General features: G+C 50.4%; 1 protein-coding gene and 1 long non-coding RNA gene across 14 annotated transcripts in view; one reads left to right on the top strand and one right to left on the bottom strand.

Annotated features, from left to right (window-relative positions):
* The window catches only part of CAMTA1 (calmodulin binding transcription activator 1), a 979,133-nt gene that overhangs the window by 691,503 nt on the left and 269,262 nt on the right, over nt 1-18,368 (bottom strand). The window lies entirely within an intron of this gene.
* LOC129059846 (uncharacterized) lies at nt 9,531-18,367 on the top strand. The gene is made up of 3 exons (XR_008525912.1): nt 9,531-9,908; nt 12,832-12,949; nt 13,739-18,367. It is a non-coding gene; the product is annotated as an uncharacterized LOC129059846 (long non-coding RNA).

Below are 18,368 nucleotides of genomic sequence, written 5' to 3' on the forward strand. Positions count from 1 at the left end.
CCCTGCCTCTGGCTGCCCAGACATGTTGCCTGACAACCTCAAAAGTCAGAAATAGCCAACCAGCACACAGCCAGGGAGGAAGATGGTATAAGCCCCCATGTGGCTAATGGAACCAAGTATCTGAAATAAGATGTTTGAATTGGAAAACTGAGGACATATTGTCATGACAGTAAAACCACGTGTCGTTCAGCTCAGCTGGGATAGGTCAGCATTGAGAGTGGTCATAGGGCTGATTTCCATGTAGAGCGGGGTACCCACAAAGCCCCACAAAGCACAGAACAAGGATTTGCCCTTGATTCCAAGAAGGCTCAGGAGATGCAATGCAGAAAAGCCAGCACGAGTCCATCTTCACCACTGGGGAAATCACCCAAAACCCTGATCCTACCAGCAGAGCCAACAGCCCCTGCTTCATCCCTCAAAGACAGCTTGGACAAACACCTCTGTCCTTTTTGCTCATTTGGATAATGGTCCCCCAGGCAGGAGGGCACGGGTATTTTCAGCACATTATGGCCCAAATCCTTTGTTTTAACTGGTCCCAGGCATTTCCACTTTTAGAGCCTCCTTCCCTTACTTGGTTTAAAGAGTCAATCTCTGAATGATCCAATAGGAGCCCAGAGAGTAGATAAGATAGTGAGACTAATCTATAACATTTGTGTTTAATGGTTAGATATTAATTGGCTTTTTTAAAAGTGTGTAAATCGGTCCATTTTTAGTCTTTCTAATCTGTGCGTTCTCATTAATGAAGGAGCAATACTCATCAACAGCTCTGCACTACACATCACCTTGTAAAACTATAGTCCATTTATTTTTAAAAAATAGAATACATTTATCACGATTTGAAATATAGAAAGTCATTAAGATGATAATTAAAAACACAACTACAAGCACAATAAAAATTTCATGATAATAAACTACATTTTAATGTATATTAATTCCCCTAATGATTTACTCCATACATCTTACAGGGTCAAATCAATGTCTGTACCAAAAAAAAAATCAATTAAATTCTATTCACTGTATCTTTCAAGTGAGTCTATTGTTTGCTTTTGTCTCCTATCAGGCCATTTGTCAGTTGTTCTAGCTCAAGATTACAAACAGAGGGGACATGGCCCCATCAAGGTCAGAAGAAACACGTCCAAATCCTCCCCAATCCACCTTTACCATCTCCTGTGCATTTGTCACTGATGACCTTGTTCGAGGAGAGGAGGAGGAGGGGGAGGCTCGCTTCAGTCCATACTCCTAAGCAAGTCATCAGTCTGCGGGCTCTGAATGGCACACTCCCTCTCGTGCTCAGCCAGCCTATGGGCCTCCAAGCGAGCCCCTGCAAAGAGCAAGCTCAGACTGTCCCTCTTTAAACTTCCTCTTGCCCCAAAACACACACCAAGTCAGCGCCTCTCTTCCAAAGCTCACTTCCCCTCGGTGTTCAGAGCCAGAAAAAGCACATCTGCTTTCTAGTCCCCTGCACCAAAGCAAGTCTTTACCTTGCCTGAGTGATTTTTCTAGACTTAACACTCACACACAATCTCCATGCTGAGAAAACACTGCTGGCGACAGTTTGACAAGCTGGAGGGCTGCCTGGTGGAGGCCACTGGGAGGACTCCCTCTCTGGTCCCCTCCCTATAACCCACCCTGCCCAGAGATGCCTCGGAGCCAGCACGAAGACCTGGGTTCAGGGCCAGGCCTGGGTCTGAGTTGCAACCTGGGATCGTCGGCTCAACCACTCCCTTTGCTGGTGACCACTAGGGGGCAACAGGCATCACCGTGATGAGAGAGAAGGTCGTGCTCAAAAGGTTGTGCAAAGCCAGAGGAGCTTTCGACTTCGGAAGGAAATCACTGCAGAGCCTCATTCTATCGCTGCGGGAAGACAACAGCGACCACCAGTATCACGCCCATTTTTCAAGTGAGGAAAAACAAGTAACTGAATGAAAAATGATTTACTACGGGACCCAACATGAATTAGTGTCCCAGCTGAAATAAAACCAGATGTGGCCGCTGCATATTCAGGCTCTTTCCTGAATTCCCGTGAAAGTCCAGAAAGTGCAGTACAATATCTGCGCCTCCTTTCTGGCCCCTCCGTAGCTGCGATGTCGGGGTGCCTATGAAGCCCTTTTGAGCCCGCCCCCATCTGATGCTGCTGTTCTCTGTGCGGGCAGAGGAAAGGAGAGGCCAGTGCAGCCCCTGAGGCTGGCGGCTCCGGACATTTCCAGGCCCCGCCTCTCAGAAGAGCCCGTCCTGCTCCAGAGAGCAAAGGGTGCATCCTTCCGAGGGAGCTGCGGCTCACCCGAGGCACCGCACATCCCCAGCGGAGGAGGGCGACAGGACGTGAACCAGAAGGCCGCGGCAAGGAGTAGCAGGCGCAGAGCTCTCATTAACCAAGATGGCCTCACGCTGGTGCCGGGTTTTATAAGTCTCAGCTGCACAATGCTTTTTAAAATATAGGTGCAATTTGGGCCTGTGGTTAATACTGTTTAATTTTATTTTGTACTGCGTAATATTTTCCCAAGTTAGGCCCAGGGTAAGTCTGGAGTCTCAGCTCCAGACTTTGCTGATTTGGCAAATGGACCCAGTTAGCAGCCACACACAAGCCCCCGCTACCAGCTCCTCTGCCAGTCCCCTGTTCCCACTCCGCTCTCAGAGGTCACAGCACCCCCAGAACCTGCTGTCCAGGCTCTCTTGTTCTTCTCCCCTCACAGTCACCCCACTACCCACAGCCCACCTTACAGAGAGGCAGACAGACCCCGTGGTCCCTGGGACCAGACAGCCCAAACGATCCACTGACAAAAGACCTGTCCCGTTGGCTGACCCTTGGCTCAATTCGTGTGTTTATTCTCCCAGCAACTACCGATTGCCCCGTTACCCCGTGCCAGGCCCCCTGCATCTCATTTTCAGTTTGGAAAATACGATCACTGTGATCCGGATGGAAGGAGGTGAGGCTCCAAAAAAACAAACTGCATTTTCTAATTCTGGTTCCACCACTTACAAGCTGTGTGACCCTGAGCAAGTCAGTTAACATCTCTGAGTCTCATATTTGTTCTAGGAGGGTCTCTGGGAGGGCTAGGTGAGAGGAAGCAACAACCACCTTCTGCATAGCATGTGGCATGCAGCAGGTACTAAGTGACAACGGCTTTTCGTGAAGGATGACAATCTTTCCCAGTTGCCTTTGGGTTAAGGGAACAATCATAAAATAAAGACATGGCCAGAAATGGGAAAACACTCCTAGGATACCAGGGGCCCAGCAGGGTCAAGGGCATGGCGGGAGGTGTCTGAAACTTGCCTTTCCTGCTCGCCAGCTCTGCGGAGGCCAGGCCTGCGTCCAGCTTGGCCATTCCTCCCACCGTCCCTGGGTTCTCGAGCAAGTGAGTGAACAAAGAGAGGGAGCAACTTAGAGGAGTGTGTCTTCCTGCTCCGCTGTCAGTTATCTGCACAAAAACATGCTGATAAATCTGCTTGGCCAAAGCACCCGGTAAGTGCTAGCATGTAATAAGAAAGAGAAAGAAGATTTTCACTCCCAGCATGCTAAGAAATAAAATGACTCATAGTCCCAGGGCAGCCTTTGGAGTGGCTGGCAGGGCCCCTGCCACTGAGAGAGGCCCTGGCAGGCTAATTGGGAGCTGGGAGCTGAATTGGCCGGATGTTCAGTAGCCATGAATTTTTCTGAATCCCAATAAAGTGCCTTTTACTTTATTTGCCCAGATTATTTATAAATGGATTTTTCAATAAAAAACAGAGCTCAGGATGCATGATGGATTTTCTCTGGCACCTCGCACAGGGCACGTTCATCCCCATCGCGGTCTGCCTGGCCCAATAGTACATGCCTTGATCAGGCCGTCCTCTCTTTGGGCCATAGACTGGCTTTCAATAATTTCTCAGAAGCCCGTGGGTAGTCACTAAATTTAAACTCATGTCCGTAAAACTCAAATTCAACTCAATAAGCATTTATTGATATCCCATGACATACAAGATATTAAGCTCAGTGCTGTGCTGGAGAGAGGCGGTGGAAGAGGAAATCCAAGCATCTTAAGTGTCTTGCCATTTAGAAAAGAAAGTACTTGTGTACAAAACTGAGCACAACACAATAAGCCTGGAGAAAGGCTAAAACAACCACACCCCTGCATGAATACCAGGGCAGATGTCTTTTGCTTTCAAGTAGGATACTTTGGGCTGCAAAATTACAGAAAATCCAACCTAAATTACCTTAAAGAAGAAGAAAAATGTATCATCTCATGTCACAAGAAGTCTGGAGGTAGGGTTGATGTCAGCTGGGTTCCTTGTCTCGGCTCAACCATGCTATGACCTTGGGCTGGACCCACATGGCTGCAAGGTGATCATAGCAGCCTCCCACAACCATCACATTTTCCAAAGTCCAGAAGACAGAAATCATACACCCTTTTTTAAGAGCCAGGAAATTGTCCTAGAAGTCCCTAGCCATCTCACTGGCAATAACTGAGTTAGAGGCCGCCACTAAACCAATCACTGACAATGATGGGCTTAGACAGATCTAGGTTTATCCCCTGGGACTGAAGAGGGCCCTGGCATCTCCCCAAGAATTTGGCCACTGACACCTGAACACAATCAAGGTCCTGTTGGCAAGAAATAAGAGGGGAATGCTACTGGGGAAACCATCAAAAGTTGCCCTTGCCTGGTAAAACTGATCCTCTCAGAAGATGTTCTGGGTTAAGCTAGACAAATAGACACACAATAAACGAGAGGAATTTATCTACCTTGTTCTTTGCCGTATGCCTTGCAAGGAACATGGTGCCCAGCATGCAGCAGATATTCAAATATCTGTTGAATGAATGAATGCTGGAATTAAACCAAGAGGCTGGCTGAGGCTGGCTGGGAATAGATTCAAGATCATTCAAACCCCCCTCATATCTCAGAGAAGCAGGACAAGAAGAAGAATTCAGCAAGGAAGAATCTAATTGGTTGCATTGAAGCCTGTTTAAAGAAAGACAATGCTTAAAGACAGGGAACTTCCCAAGGAGTTAAAGGAGCCCTATTTGTCTAGCACTGTCCAGGGAAGAGAGACCCTGAGTACAAGGGACAGGAACTTCCCAGCCCCGGGAGAGGCCTTCGTCCCTAGGAAGCAGAGATAACTCCTCCACCTTTTCCATGCCATGGATTTACCAGCCCTACCAACAACCTCCCTGCCTTTGCTCCAATTCCCAACACTCCAGCCAACTTCTGATGAGACGGTGCTATGGGTAAGGGGGTGCCCCATGTGGGGACTGGGGCATTCCAAGCACAGGGAAGATGTCTACCCTTCACCACATCTTAATAACGAGACACCCAGTTTATGTGCCCATCCAACAGGAGTCAACTGCTTACAAATCAGATGCTGCTTCTAGGCTGAGAGTCAGCGATAACAAATGTCCTGACTTGATCTAATCAAACCAATGTAAAATAGCAAATACAATCACCTGGGTAAAGGACAATGCCATGTTCCTCTAAACTGAGCCTATGATGCTTCCCAGATGACAATTTAGCCCAGAAAGGAAGTAAAACTTTCCTTCCCTTGGCTTTACCTATTATTCAGGAAAAGTCCAGGCCCTGAACATGGGGCTAACACAGCCATTTGGGAAGCTGACTGTCCCGTGTCGCAGATGTTGTTAGCATCAGGACTTCTGAAAGAATGCAGCTGTTTACTTAACAGACAAATGGACATTTAATATTTAATGTTTTCTCTTTAAGCAAGAAGTCAGCTTCAACTTCCTGCACTTTGCAGCCTGATGCAAGTTCTACCAAATCCATCCAGAACATGGGAAACGGGGGAAGCATTTCATTTTCAGAGGTTACTGATGCTCTGTGTCAAAAATGTAAGCACGTTTATCTTGAAAGCAATAAAATCTGATCTATAGATTTTCTTAGATCTAAGTCAGTGTTGACCAGGGACCAGAAAAATCTGTCTCAACTTCTTTAAGTGACACACCGTTTATCAATCAAAAGTGTGTGTGCCTTGTCCCACACTGTAGATCCCGGGGTGGTGCATAGCCAGCCCACCTGAGATGAGACACTGAGTGTGGGAAGGCCTGAGCGTGGGCCACGGCCAACAGCTGCAGCCCCAGGATCCAGGGATGCCCCTGTGATGCTGTTGCCCTGGGAGAAGAAGAGGGAACCACTAGAAAGAAGGAGACGATTTGTAGAGCATCAAAGGGCCAGAGAGAAAAGACCCCTCAAAGAGGGTGGTCTCAGAGAAGAGGGGCTGAACTGGAAGCAAGCAATTAGGACCTAAACAGGTATGAGGTCAAGCTCAAGTGACCCCAGATCCCAGGCTCAGCCCCTCCCAGTTGCCAGTCAGTTCTGGTGTAAGCACCAGGTCTCATTTCTCTGCCTTGTGCTTGCTCAGGGTGCCTGAGGCTCAGCTGCTGCCAGCAAGCGCCAATGGCACAGTCAAGATTAAGCCAGTCCTGCGTTCTTCTCCATTTCACACCCAGTCTTAAGACTGCTTTACTCTTTCACAATGTAAGGGAATGGACATTGATAAACATGCCTTACAGGCCACTTGCTCTTTGACAGGAGAAAACTATTTTACCAGATTGAAAGAAAAATCATTATTTCCCTGATTGGTCTTTTCTGCAGTCAGATATTTTGACCTAGGGCTTCCACCTATCCACAGACCCATCTCCCTTTTCTGGATTCTTCCAATCAGCTGACATGGACTCCAACAACAAGGTGCACCTGTCTCCTCTCTCTTCCCTCCTATGGCCACGAAATAAGCACCCCCACCTGCTCCAAGTAGAATCCCTCCAGCTGCACCCTGGATCCCATCTCCTGTCCCCTCCTCCAGGACCTCACTCCTAAAGTGGGCTTTCTTCTACATAATTGACCAGTCAAAATTAGTTTCTCTTCCTTTCTCCCTCCAGCCCTCTCTCCTTCCTCCATTCCCATCCCCATTCTTTTTTGTCTCCTCTATATTCACTACAAAACTTCCTGCTGGCCACTCTGAACCTCTAGGTCATCAAATCCAATGACGCCATTCTCTTATCTCAGCTTCTCAGTGGCCAGGCCCTCTGGGAAACCTCATGGGCTATCCATCTTCCTGCAACACCTGGTTCCCCCTTCTCCTCTGCCCCATCACCATCTCCTCCTCCTTCCCCTGCCCTCTAAGTGCCTGAGCCCTGCCAGATGTTGTTGATGACTTACAAACTCAGGTCTCAAGCCTAGGTCCTTCTGGGAGCTCCTGGCCCAGGATCCGCCAGCCTATGTGGCCTCCCCATTTGGCTGTATAATGAGCATCCCACATGTAACGTGTGCAACAGAGATTTTTTTATTTGCCTCCTCAAACCTGTTTTTCCCCAGGCTTTGCCTTCTCAGTAGATGGCACTGCTTGTGACCTAGGTACTGAAGCTGAAAACCTCCAAACTCTGTTGGTTCTAACTCTGAGGGAGATCCCCAAGCTGTCCTCTTCTCTTCTTCTCCCCTTCCAGATCCTCATCTAAGTGGCTGCCATGTCTTGCCTGGACGGCAGCAGGAGTCACCCAACCAGCTCCTAGACCAGCAGGACCTCAGAATACATCCATGGACTCCTCTGTCCTCCTACAGCCCCCACCATGCCCCGAATGGGACTCCTACCACCTCCCCCACCCTCCAGTACCAGCATGCTCTGCAGTCTCTGGACTCCAGCCCCCTACCTCCTTCAGTCCCGGGACACGCTTCGCTCTTTCCCATCTGTTTGCTGTCGCCGTTCTCTTCACCCAAAATCCTCCTTTCCTGGCCCTCCACTGGCCACTTTCCTCTCTCCCTTCCCATCTCAGCTTAAACTGCTGCCTCCTCAGGGACTACCCCTCCCTCCCCAACCATCACCCTCCTCCCAGCACTTCTTCCTCTGCAGCATTTCCCACCGGGAAATTCGCTTTATCTTTTACTGACTGCTATGGACTGAATTGTATTTCCCCAAAATTAATAGGTTGAAGCGCCAACCCCCAATGCAATGGTATTTGGAGGTGAAATCTTCAGAAGCTAATTAATATGAGACAAGTCATGAAGGTAGGTGCCCTCATGATTATATTAGTGGCTTCATAAGGAGAAAGGGAGGGAAGGAGAAGAGTGAGAGAGAGAGAGAGAACAAGAGGAAGAAAAGAACAAGAACAAGAGGAAGGAGCAGGAGGAGGAGCAGGAGGAAAGGGGAGAAAGAGGAGGAGGAGAAGGAGGAGGAGGGAAGGAGGAGGAAGAGGAGGAGGAGGGAAGGAGGAGGAAGAAGAGGAGGGAAGGAGGAGGAGGAGGGGAGGAGGAGGAGGAGGAGGGAAGGAGGAGGAAGAGGAGGAGGGAAGGAGGAGGAAGAGGAGGAGGAGGAGGGAAGGAGGAGGAAGAGGAGGAGGGAAAGAGGAGGAAGAGGAGGAGGAGGAGGGAAGGAGGAGGAAGAGGAGGAGGGAAGGAGGAGGAAGAGGAGGAGGAGGAGGAAGAGGAGGAGGTGAAGGCGAAGGCTCCCACCATATGAGAAGGCAGCCACCTGGCAGCCAGGCCAGAGCCATCATCAGGAATCGAACCTGCCAGTGCCTTAATCTTGGACTTCCCAGCCTCCAGTCTTCTGTTAAAGCCACCCAGTCTATGGTATTTTGTTACAGCAGCCTGAGCAGACTAGTACATGAATTTATTTTTCTCACTCCCCCAACAAAATATGAACTGCAGGAGGCAGAAAATGTCTCCAACTTATTCACCACTGTATTCCCAGCATCCCTGGCAGGATGCTAATCGGACAACCAGTGCCTGAAAAAGTGTGGTTGTTGAACTTGCTCCCACTTTGTAGGTACAACTTGCTGGTTTTTATAAGAAGAAAATGTCTAATAATCTAAGTCCAAATGCAAATGGTAGGTCCAGGGAAGGTATTTCAGATCTAAAATAGCTTTAAGACCAAAAGCAGAGGGCAGAGCAGGGGAGGCTATAGGGAAGGAGATATAGCCATAATTCTTCAGAAGAAATCTTTCAAGAGTTGGAAAGTTCTGTCTAGAAGGTAGTCTGCCCCTGCCTCCAATCTGCAATGCAGCTAAACTAGTGTTTCCCGAGGTGTGCTCCACAGAACATTCTCTCCAGAGATGCTCTGCTAAGATAAAGGGCAGGGAGATGGGGTGGTGTCCTGGTCAAATGGGTGAGCAAAGCGCTGCAGATGACACCTCCCTCTGGGAAGCTGTACCTCAGCACACTGACGGGTCTGAGAGGTGTTGCCGAAGAGTCGTCCCTGTCTTTCCACTAGGGATTCTACACCGGATTTGACCTGCTGTTAGGGGGTGAAGAAAGTGGGAGCAAATTCAACAACCACATTTTTTCGGGCACTGGTTATTCAATTAGCATCCTGCCAGAGATGCTGGGAACACAACGGTGAGTAAGTCGGAGACATTTTCTGCCTCCTGCAGTTTATATTTTGTTAGGGGAGTGAGAAAAATAAATCCGTGTTCCCCACAAAGATATGTTGAAGTCCTAACCCCTGTACCCACGCATGTGCCCTTATTTGGAAATAGGAGCTTTGCAGATGTCATCTAGTTAAGATGAAGTCATAATGGAGTAGGATGGGCCCCAATCCAATGTGACTGACGTCTTCGCAAGAAGGCCACGTGAAAACAGAGACGCACAGGTTGGGGGAGGCCGCGTGAAGATGGAGCAGGGATGGGAGCGAAGCAGCTGCAGGCAGTGAATAGCAGACGCTAGGAGGGGTGAGGAAGGATCCGCCCGGAGCCCCAGCGGGAGCCTGGCCCTGCCGGTACCTGGACTTGGAGGTCGAGCCTCGGGAACTATGAGAGGGTGCATTTCTGTGGGGTAAAGCCACCCAATTTATGGGACTTCATGGCTGAGGCAGACGCAGTAAACGAACGCCCTGCAACCCTCCGTCTTCTGCAGCCCCCACACCCGGGCCCACGGCTCCCCACCCCACACCTCCTTAGCGCGGCTGCTCATTGGAGCCCGTGCCTGTCCATGTAAGCCCTCAGCCCCTTTCTCCACACCTCTCCCCGGCGCCCAGCCATTGTGCAACCTTCTTGGCACCGGCCGCTCGAGACTCACCCTCTGGCTAAGCAGCCCATTCCCTGTCACTTATTCTGTGCTTTGATCCTGCCTCATCTTATCTTCTTTTTCCTCACTTTTTACACTAGAAACGTTTACATTAGCTGACTGTAATCTATGTTTCCTTATAATTTACCCTAAATATATAACTCATGACACAATCTTTATTATCTATGTCTCAGGAACCTAAACCCATTCTAGACAAAGGTGGAATATAAATCAATATATATACTTTAAAAATATAATGGGACCGCCGGGGGTGGTGACTCAGGTCTGTAATCCCAGCACATTGGGAGGCCATGGCGGGTGGATCGCCTGAGGTCAGGAGTTCGAGACCAGCCTGGTCAACAGGGCAAAACCCTGTCTCTACTAAAAATACAAAAATTAGCCGTGCGTGGTGGCAGGCGCCTATAATCCCAGCTATTCGGGAAGCTGAGGCAGGAGAATCACTTGAACCCGGTAGGCGGAGGTTGCAGTGAGCCAAAATCGTGCCACTTCACTCCAGCCTGGACGAAAGAACAAAACTCGGTCTCAAAAAAATAAAATTTAATATAATAGGACCTCATACACTGTCAAATTAAAGCCCTCTGCTCACTCTTCACGGCCTTTGGCAGCAAATAGCAGCCCCAAGGGAGTCCTGCTCTTCTTCCCAGCTCCCTCCTCTGCCATCGCCACCCCCTGCTCTGCTGCCACTGCCCCTACTCCAGCCCCTCTCTCCACCCTGGCGCTGCCCCCTCTCCCCGCCACCCCACCCCCTCCTCTGCCACCACCACACCAAACCCACCCTGCTCTCCCTGCCTCAGGGCCTTTGCACAGCTGGTTTCCTCCGCAGACAGTGACTATCTGCCTGTTCCTCCCTGGCCTGTCTGCTGAGCTCCTGCTCAAAATCTGGCCTGGTCTTGACCTCCTCCAAAAGGCCTTCCCCAACACTTGGTACTCAACCGAGCCCCTCTCATCCACACACCCTCCACCAGGTGTGACATTCAGAATGTTTAACAACTGGTCTGGCACAGACGCCACTACTCAGAATGATGCAGGCCAGCGCAGCATGGGCACTGGAAGCTTGGGTGACACCCGCTCGCCAGCAGCCACAGAGGTGTTTCAACGGATTAGCAACTTCACGCGCTGGCGACCAGCAGGATGGTGGACACGTATTTGTGGAGTCGTACAGGGCACCCCTCGAGGGTGAGCGGCTCTGCTCTGCTCTGGGCAGGACCGGGTCTCAGTGCCTGGCATCGCCCCTGGCGTGGAGGGGGTAGCTTGGTTAACATTTGTCAAACCGAACCAAACTCTTTTGGGCAAAGACAAAACACAGAGACCGAGGATTTTCCCAGACTGTCACATCTCCTCAGCAAGCCAAATAAAACCTGTTCCTGGACAGTCTGTTTGCTCAGATGGTGAGTCTGTCAGATTTCACAGCTTCAGCGACCTCATGAAGCTCTGACCTGAAAATAAATTGAGAGGGAATAAAAAAAGAAGGAGGAAGAACAAGAGAAAATGATCTGCTCCTCCTGAGGCCGCTCTTTTGGCAAGCGTGCTCCAGTCGGTTCCAAAAAAACAAAGGGAAATCTTCGTTATGTCAGAAAAACCGACATAAATCGCCAGCAACTCCGCTTTCCTGGCAACGCTTTCCGTGCTCCTGGGAAATTGGAACCCAATTCTTGAACAATTTCAATGCAGAAGGCTTGTCTTATGTTATACAAGAGGCCTCAAAACTTTCCGCAATCGGAAGAGAATGTTGGAGCAAGTCAAGGGACAGGAGGCCGCAGGGCCGTGAGCACCTCGGAGGCGCCTGCACTGGCAGCTCTGGGCTTGTGCTTTTCCCAAGGGGTCTAAGACACGTGTACAGGCAGAAAAGCAACCACCCTAAGGGGACCCCGCCTATGTGAAGCAAATGACTGAACTGTCACAGACTGAACTGTGTCCCCCGCAAAATACGTATGTTGAAGCCCTAACTCCCAGCACCTTGGCATGTGACTAGATTTGGAGACGGCGGTCTTTAAAGAGGTGACTAAGTTAAAATGAGGCTATTAGTGTGGGCCCTGATCCAGTATGACTGGTGTCCTCACAAGAAGAGGAGATGAGGACACAGAGAGACACCAGGGAGCCGTGTGCGCAGCGGAAACGCCACATGAGGACAGGGCAAGAAGACACCGTCTGCACGCCAAGGAGAGAGGCCTCGGGAGAGCCCAGCCCTATTGACGTCTTGCGCTTGGACTTCTGGGCTCCAGAGCTGTGAGACAGTTGGTTTCTGCTGTTTACATCCTGTTTGTGGTGCTTTGTTATGGCAGCCGCAGCATACTCATACCACCCCCCAGGGAAAGGATTTTGCCAGTCTTAAGGTCCCCATCATGCAAATTACCCACTTAAGACTCACAGGCCTGTAGGTTAGGCACATAAAAATTATACCAGAAGTCCCAAGGGATCTGAGGCCCGGTCTAGGGGCAGCTGTGGCGGCTGCCCAGGCTGGGGTTGGTGACTTGGGTTGAAATCTGGGTTCCTCAGCACATCTGCCACGTGGTCTGAGCCTTAGATTGCTCCTCTCTGAAACCAGGGTAATAACAGCATCTGATTCTCAGCATTTCGTGAGATTTAGATCCCATTATATCTTTAAAGCACTAGGCATAAGTGCCCAGCACAATAAAAAGTTCAACAAATACCACCATTTCTATTCTATTTTCAACACACTTGATTCCCTGATTGCTTCAGGCATAAATAGTACGAAGTTCCCTAAGAAGAAAAGAGGTCATCCTTCGAATAAGGCTTAAGAAACAAGGGTACCAGGACGGTGATCATATCGTAAACTTTTGTTCATTTTTTTGTTTTGTTTTGAGACAGGGTCTCGCTCTGTCGCCCAGGCTGGAGTGCAGTGGCATGATCATAGTTCACTGCAGCCTCGACCTCCTGTGCTCAAGCGATCCTCCTGCCCTGGCCTCCCAAGTAGCTGGGACTACAGGTGTGCATCATTGCGCCCAGCTAATTTTTTAAAATCTTTTGTAGAGATGGGGTCCCGGTATATCGCCCAGGCTGGCCTCAAACTTCTGGGATCAAGTCATCCTCCTGCCTTGGCCTCCCAAAGTGCTGCGACTATAGGCATGAGCCACCATGCCCGGCCAAGATTTCTTAAACTCCTCTAACTTCCCCAGATTTGTTACCCCCACCTCTTTTACCCACCACCTCCTTGACAAACAAAATTATTTTAATGAACCATTCTTGAGTCTTTGGGGTCAGTAAGGAAGCAGGAACTTCAAAGAAGTCCTTCTCCCAGACCTGTCTAGAGAGACAGAAACATCTGGGAATGAGAGGAGTAGCAGCAGCCTGAGGTGGGAAAGGAAGGCACCAAGGAGCCTGATGAGGATGGAAAGGAGAGCCCAGGAACCCAGATGGTGGCCCAGACGTTGCACCCTCCAGGACCTCAGATGAGCCAAACATGTAGCTTGCCAGCCCACGAACTTGGGTCTCTGGGTTTTTCACTAGAGTCTAGAATTTGGTCTACAGAGCCACAGAAATGGCCTGAAAACACCCAACAGGAAAGAGAGAGAGAGAGAGAGTGTGTGTGTCTGTGTGTGTGTCTGTGTGTGTGTGTATGTGTGCGTACACCATTCTTTAGACTAGCTTTAGTCATCAGAAGTTGTCTGATTTCTCAGAAATACTTTTCATCCTTCTATGGCACCAGGATAACAGCTAGAATGTGCTAGTTTAAGGAAAGGAGCAGATTTTAATAAGTCCTGGCCTCTATGTTCAGACCCTAGAACTTTGGCAAATCTGCCCATCCAGACGTCACCTCTGACAAAGGGGAGCCTGGCCTTCAGTGGATTCTGTGCCTGGAACTCCAACACCCTACAGAGGCACCCCCTCCTCCCTATTCATTAAACATCACTTGTTCATTCTTTGCTTATTTGTTCATTCCATGGACACCTACTGGGCATCACTCTGCACCAAAAAGCTACATCAGCACCTGCCCTGGCCTTTCAAGCAGTCGCACCAACTCAGAGCAATGAGTTACATCTGGTTTCTACCAGCCCAGAAACAAGGATGCCAGGTGATGATTCCATAGGCAGGAAAGTGGTCCATGAGCAAAGTGCTTGGATGTCTTTTTCTGCTTTTTCTCTTAAAGAGAGACAGAAATGAGAAAACCTAAGCCATGCCTGGCCAAGAAATACATCCTGAGTGTAAAACAAATCTGCATGGCTAGGAACTCTCTCAGCCCCAGGGGGAATGGGGGTGGACATCAGAGTCCACAGGAGAATCACGTCCTGGACATTCTAGATGCGTCGTGCTGCAGGGGTGCTGGGGAAAGGGTCCTGAGCAGCCCACAGCCCCGATGTCTTGCAGGGCCATAGCCATCTGGTGTGAGGGGAAGGAGAGGAAGGAGCCGGTCTCCGTCCTGCCTGGACATTATCAGCCAGGATTGTGCTCTGTGTCCCCTCCCTGCCTCTGGAACAGAAATTTGCTCTTACTCCCCACCACACATTCTGCAGCACCAAAATGGCCTGGCCTGGCCTGGCTTGGTGTCAGGATCTGGGGGTCCAGAGAAGGGGGCATCCTCAGATAGGAAGTCTCCTTACCAGCTCTGGCTCCAAAAGTTGGTGGACCATCCCAGCTCAGAAGGGAAGGTTGTATGGCCAAAGTGGAGGTCTCCTAACTGGATCAACAGCAAACCGTGACTATATTTGGGCCAGGGGACTTGCTATGCTAAAACCTCATCTGTATTTCAACCCAGATGTTGTCAGGACTAACCGTCTAAGAGGCTCAAAGAAAGGCCTCACGTAAGTGTAAACGAAATGCCAGCTCCGTGGACCACTTGACCTGGATGCCTCCAGCCCCATGACAGGGTCTCAGCCTCTCGGGGTCAGACTAGTCCGTTGGGCAGCTGGACATCTTCCCAGGCACCTAGGAGGCCCCTGACATTTGGCCTTTTCTCTGGGAAGAACAGAATGCAGCCGCAACAGACTGTGACCTGAACTGCAGCAAGGGCCACCCCACCGCCCTGAGAATCAGCCAAGCCTGCTGCCTGCCACACAGAGGGCCATAAAATCCACTCTAGTCCCTGCTTAAATACCTGTAAAGTTGACTTTTTAAAAACCCTGTTCTGGCTGCGATGCAGGTGCTTTGAAAGATCCATCCCAGGGCTGCTCCTGTACGCACTGCAGGACCCGGGGGAACCGGGACGGGAGCTTGCCGCGCACATGTGCCTCCAAGCTGAGAAACCCAAAGGCAAAACTGGAGATAGGATTCGTCTTCCAAACAGGTGAATTCCCAAAAGGACCTTGGATTGCAAATACACAGAAAGGAGCCCAGACCCCCATCTCAGGCCTGGTGGAGAAGAGCAGAGGGCCAGGGGCTCATTCTCTCTCACTTTCCTCCCCACCCGAGAGAAGGGCCCGGCCCTAAGCCATGCAGGCGGGAGGAGAAGAGGTCAAGGTCAAGGGAAGAACCAGTGAACCATGAGTGCTGGGGATGCTGACACTGGGGTTCATAACCAAGAGTCTTCTGAGGGGTGTCCCAGTGGAACCACCCAGAGATGAGATGATCGGCTCTCATGGTCCCTATAGCTTTGGGAGGGAAAGCCACCATCTATCTATGTCTGGTCACCTGTTGAAACTCCTTTGAAAGATCACAAGCTTCTTGCAGGCCCCATCTCCCAAGGCTCCTGGCACCCACCTCCCCCCGCCACCAACTCACCTCTCCTTTTCAAGGGTGGGCTCTGGGAGTCCCTCGGAGGTCTGCCTCCCCGTCCCCTGACTCTGAGCTCCTCCCTTGAGGAGGGAGACTAAGTCACCCTCTCTGTTTTTCCCGGCACCGAAGACATGACACTCCGTAAACATGGGTTAAATTCATCCATCAGTGAACCTCACAGCTGGCATTCTGTACCATTGTCTTATGTCACTGTTTTAACAGAGTACATTTTTTATTTTTTAAAATAAAAAGAGCTGGAGAGGAAATTACTCCAAAACACCTCTCAGGTGATCCCACAAGGCCTCAGCCTGATGGGTCGGCTCATGAGCCCCTTTCCCACCTGGGGGCGGCGTCTTCTCGTGGCAGGTTCAGTTACTTGAGGGGTTAAAAATAAATTATTGAAAATATAAATTTAAATATTCAAAATTACCCAGGAAACATCAAAAGAGGCCATAAAACTGTGCGTGTGTGTGAAATGCGATTTTCTTGGCTGACTCCAGATGAGGAATGAGCCTAAAGCTGTGTAACCCACATCACCTGAGCTGTCACTCCTAGCCTCTCGCCCCGGGGACCAGCTCTGTGTTCTTCTGATTATAAGTTCATCTCCCACCCATATCAAGTGTAGTGAGAATCCCAGGCCCCACATGAGTCGTGCAGAGAACAGCAAAAGGCACAGAATCTTCAGGTGAGAGGAAGACACAGCCCTCCTCGTGCAGAGGAAGGGGCAGGTGACTCGCTGTAACTCAGAGGACTCACCAGAGGGGCACCTCTGACCAGCCCCTCCTTGTGCAGAGGAAGGGGCAGGGGACTCGCTGTAACTCAGAGGGCTCTGCAGAAGGGCACCTCTGACCAAAAGTTGCTGAGCCCTGAAGCACTTCATCAAGACTCATGGCAGGGAGGGGAGAACGTGGCCTGGGCCCCCAGTATGCCTGGGCAGGTAAACTCCGGGATAGAAAAGAGTGAGCAAACAGACTGGGGCCCGCTGGCGGGAGACAGAGGGCCTCCCACTGTGATGCTGCTGCAGCCTCCTGATAAGGGCCAAGCCACCCAGGTGAAAGTATCACAGGACACTCAGGTGGCCCACCTTGAGGCCAGGTCTCCATCCAGGCCACTGTCACTTCCCATAGCATCCAGCACAGAAGGAACACAGGGAATGCTTGCTGATGAAATCAATAAGAATAGGTAACAACAGTCTAACACATGTATTGTGTGTTAGAGTTCAGGGAGTCTCTTCTGTGTGTCCTTTCATCTGTTCCTGAGGACAGCCCCCTTTCCTTGAAGGAAGAAGTGGGGACTCAGGGATGCTAAGTCAGGCTGGAGCCACTGAGAGGCAGAGGCAAACCAACCCAGGACTTGGAGGTGCTGTGCACAGATGCTCAACACTGCTGTAAAGGGAAGGCTCTGGCTCTTAATTCTGGGGCTTTCCTTAATTTAGTAAGAGCCACCAGTTAATACTGTATGTGCTGGTCACACATTCTCATTAATCTCCTAACAACTGAACAAGCTAGGTGCTATTACTATCTGATATGGTTTGGATCTGTGTCTCCACCCAAATCTCATGTCGAATTGTTATCCCTGGTGTTAGAGGTGGGGTCTGGTAGGAGGTGACTGGATCATGGAGGTAGGGTTCTCGTGAATGGGTTAGTGGCATCCCTTCTGTGCTGCTCTTGTGACAGTGAGTTTCACAAGATCTGGTTGTTTAAAGTGCGTGGCACCTCCCCACTCTCTCTCTTACTCCTGTCCCAGCCACGGAAGACAAGCCTACTTCCCCTTCATCTACTATGATTGTAAGTTTCCTGAGGCCTCCCCAGAAGCTGAGCAGATGCCGGCACTATGCTTCCTGTCCAGCCTGCCAAACTGTGAGCCAATTAAACTTCTTTTATTTATAAATTACCAGTCTAGGGTATTTCTTTAGAGCAGTGCAAGAGTGGACTCCCATACCATCCCACACTGCAGATGAGAACACTGAAGGCCAGAGAGGCTGATTCCCCGGGTCACAGAGCCAGAAGTGGTGTCCATGTAACTCAAGTGTGGCACAGCCCAACTCCAAGGTCACGCTACTGCCTGTTCCCCTCAGTCGCTCTCTGCCAGGAGGCATCCCTTCTGAAAATTCTCCTGTACGACCCCCTCACCACCGGCATGAACAGCCCCACCAGGGCTTGTCCAGTTCTTCAAGCAACTGCAGGTCAGGCTCAGCCCATCTTTAAGAGGAGAGAACTTGCTGCTGAGCCCCCATTAGCTGCTTCCACTGAGCCATGCAAAAATGAAAGAGAAAAATAGAGAATCACAAAAAGGTGAAGATGTGCATGATGTGCACCAGCAGGAATGAAGCCTGAATTCACCCGTCAGGAAAGACCCAGGAGGCTGCTTCTCGTCATAGAAACCCAGACATGCAGAGGCGGCCTGGCCTCTCTTCTCCTTCCTCCCTCGTGGGGGAGGACATGAGCTGTCCCCAAGGAGAGTTGTCCATGGGCCAGCAGGGAAGCCACCACTCCCCACATCTCAGCTAAACTTAGGGTGAGAACAGCCTCTGCTGGTCTCCCAGCAGGAAATCAAGTGGGCAGGCCCAGGGGACCCCTGTTTGTGCAACCCAAGTTCCAGTGGAAATTAAGTCAGAGGCCGGGCTGGCAGTGAGGACAATGGTCTGTGCTAAGTGGTGAGAGGGGTAACCGCAGGGACCCCCCAGCCCAGGACAC

The sequence above is a fragment of the Pongo abelii genome, chromosome 1 (assembly GCF_028885655.2).
Source record: "Pongo abelii isolate AG06213 chromosome 1, NHGRI_mPonAbe1-v2.0_pri, whole genome shotgun sequence".
In the NCBI taxonomy this organism is placed as follows: domain Eukaryota; kingdom Metazoa; phylum Chordata; class Mammalia; order Primates; family Hominidae; genus Pongo; species Pongo abelii.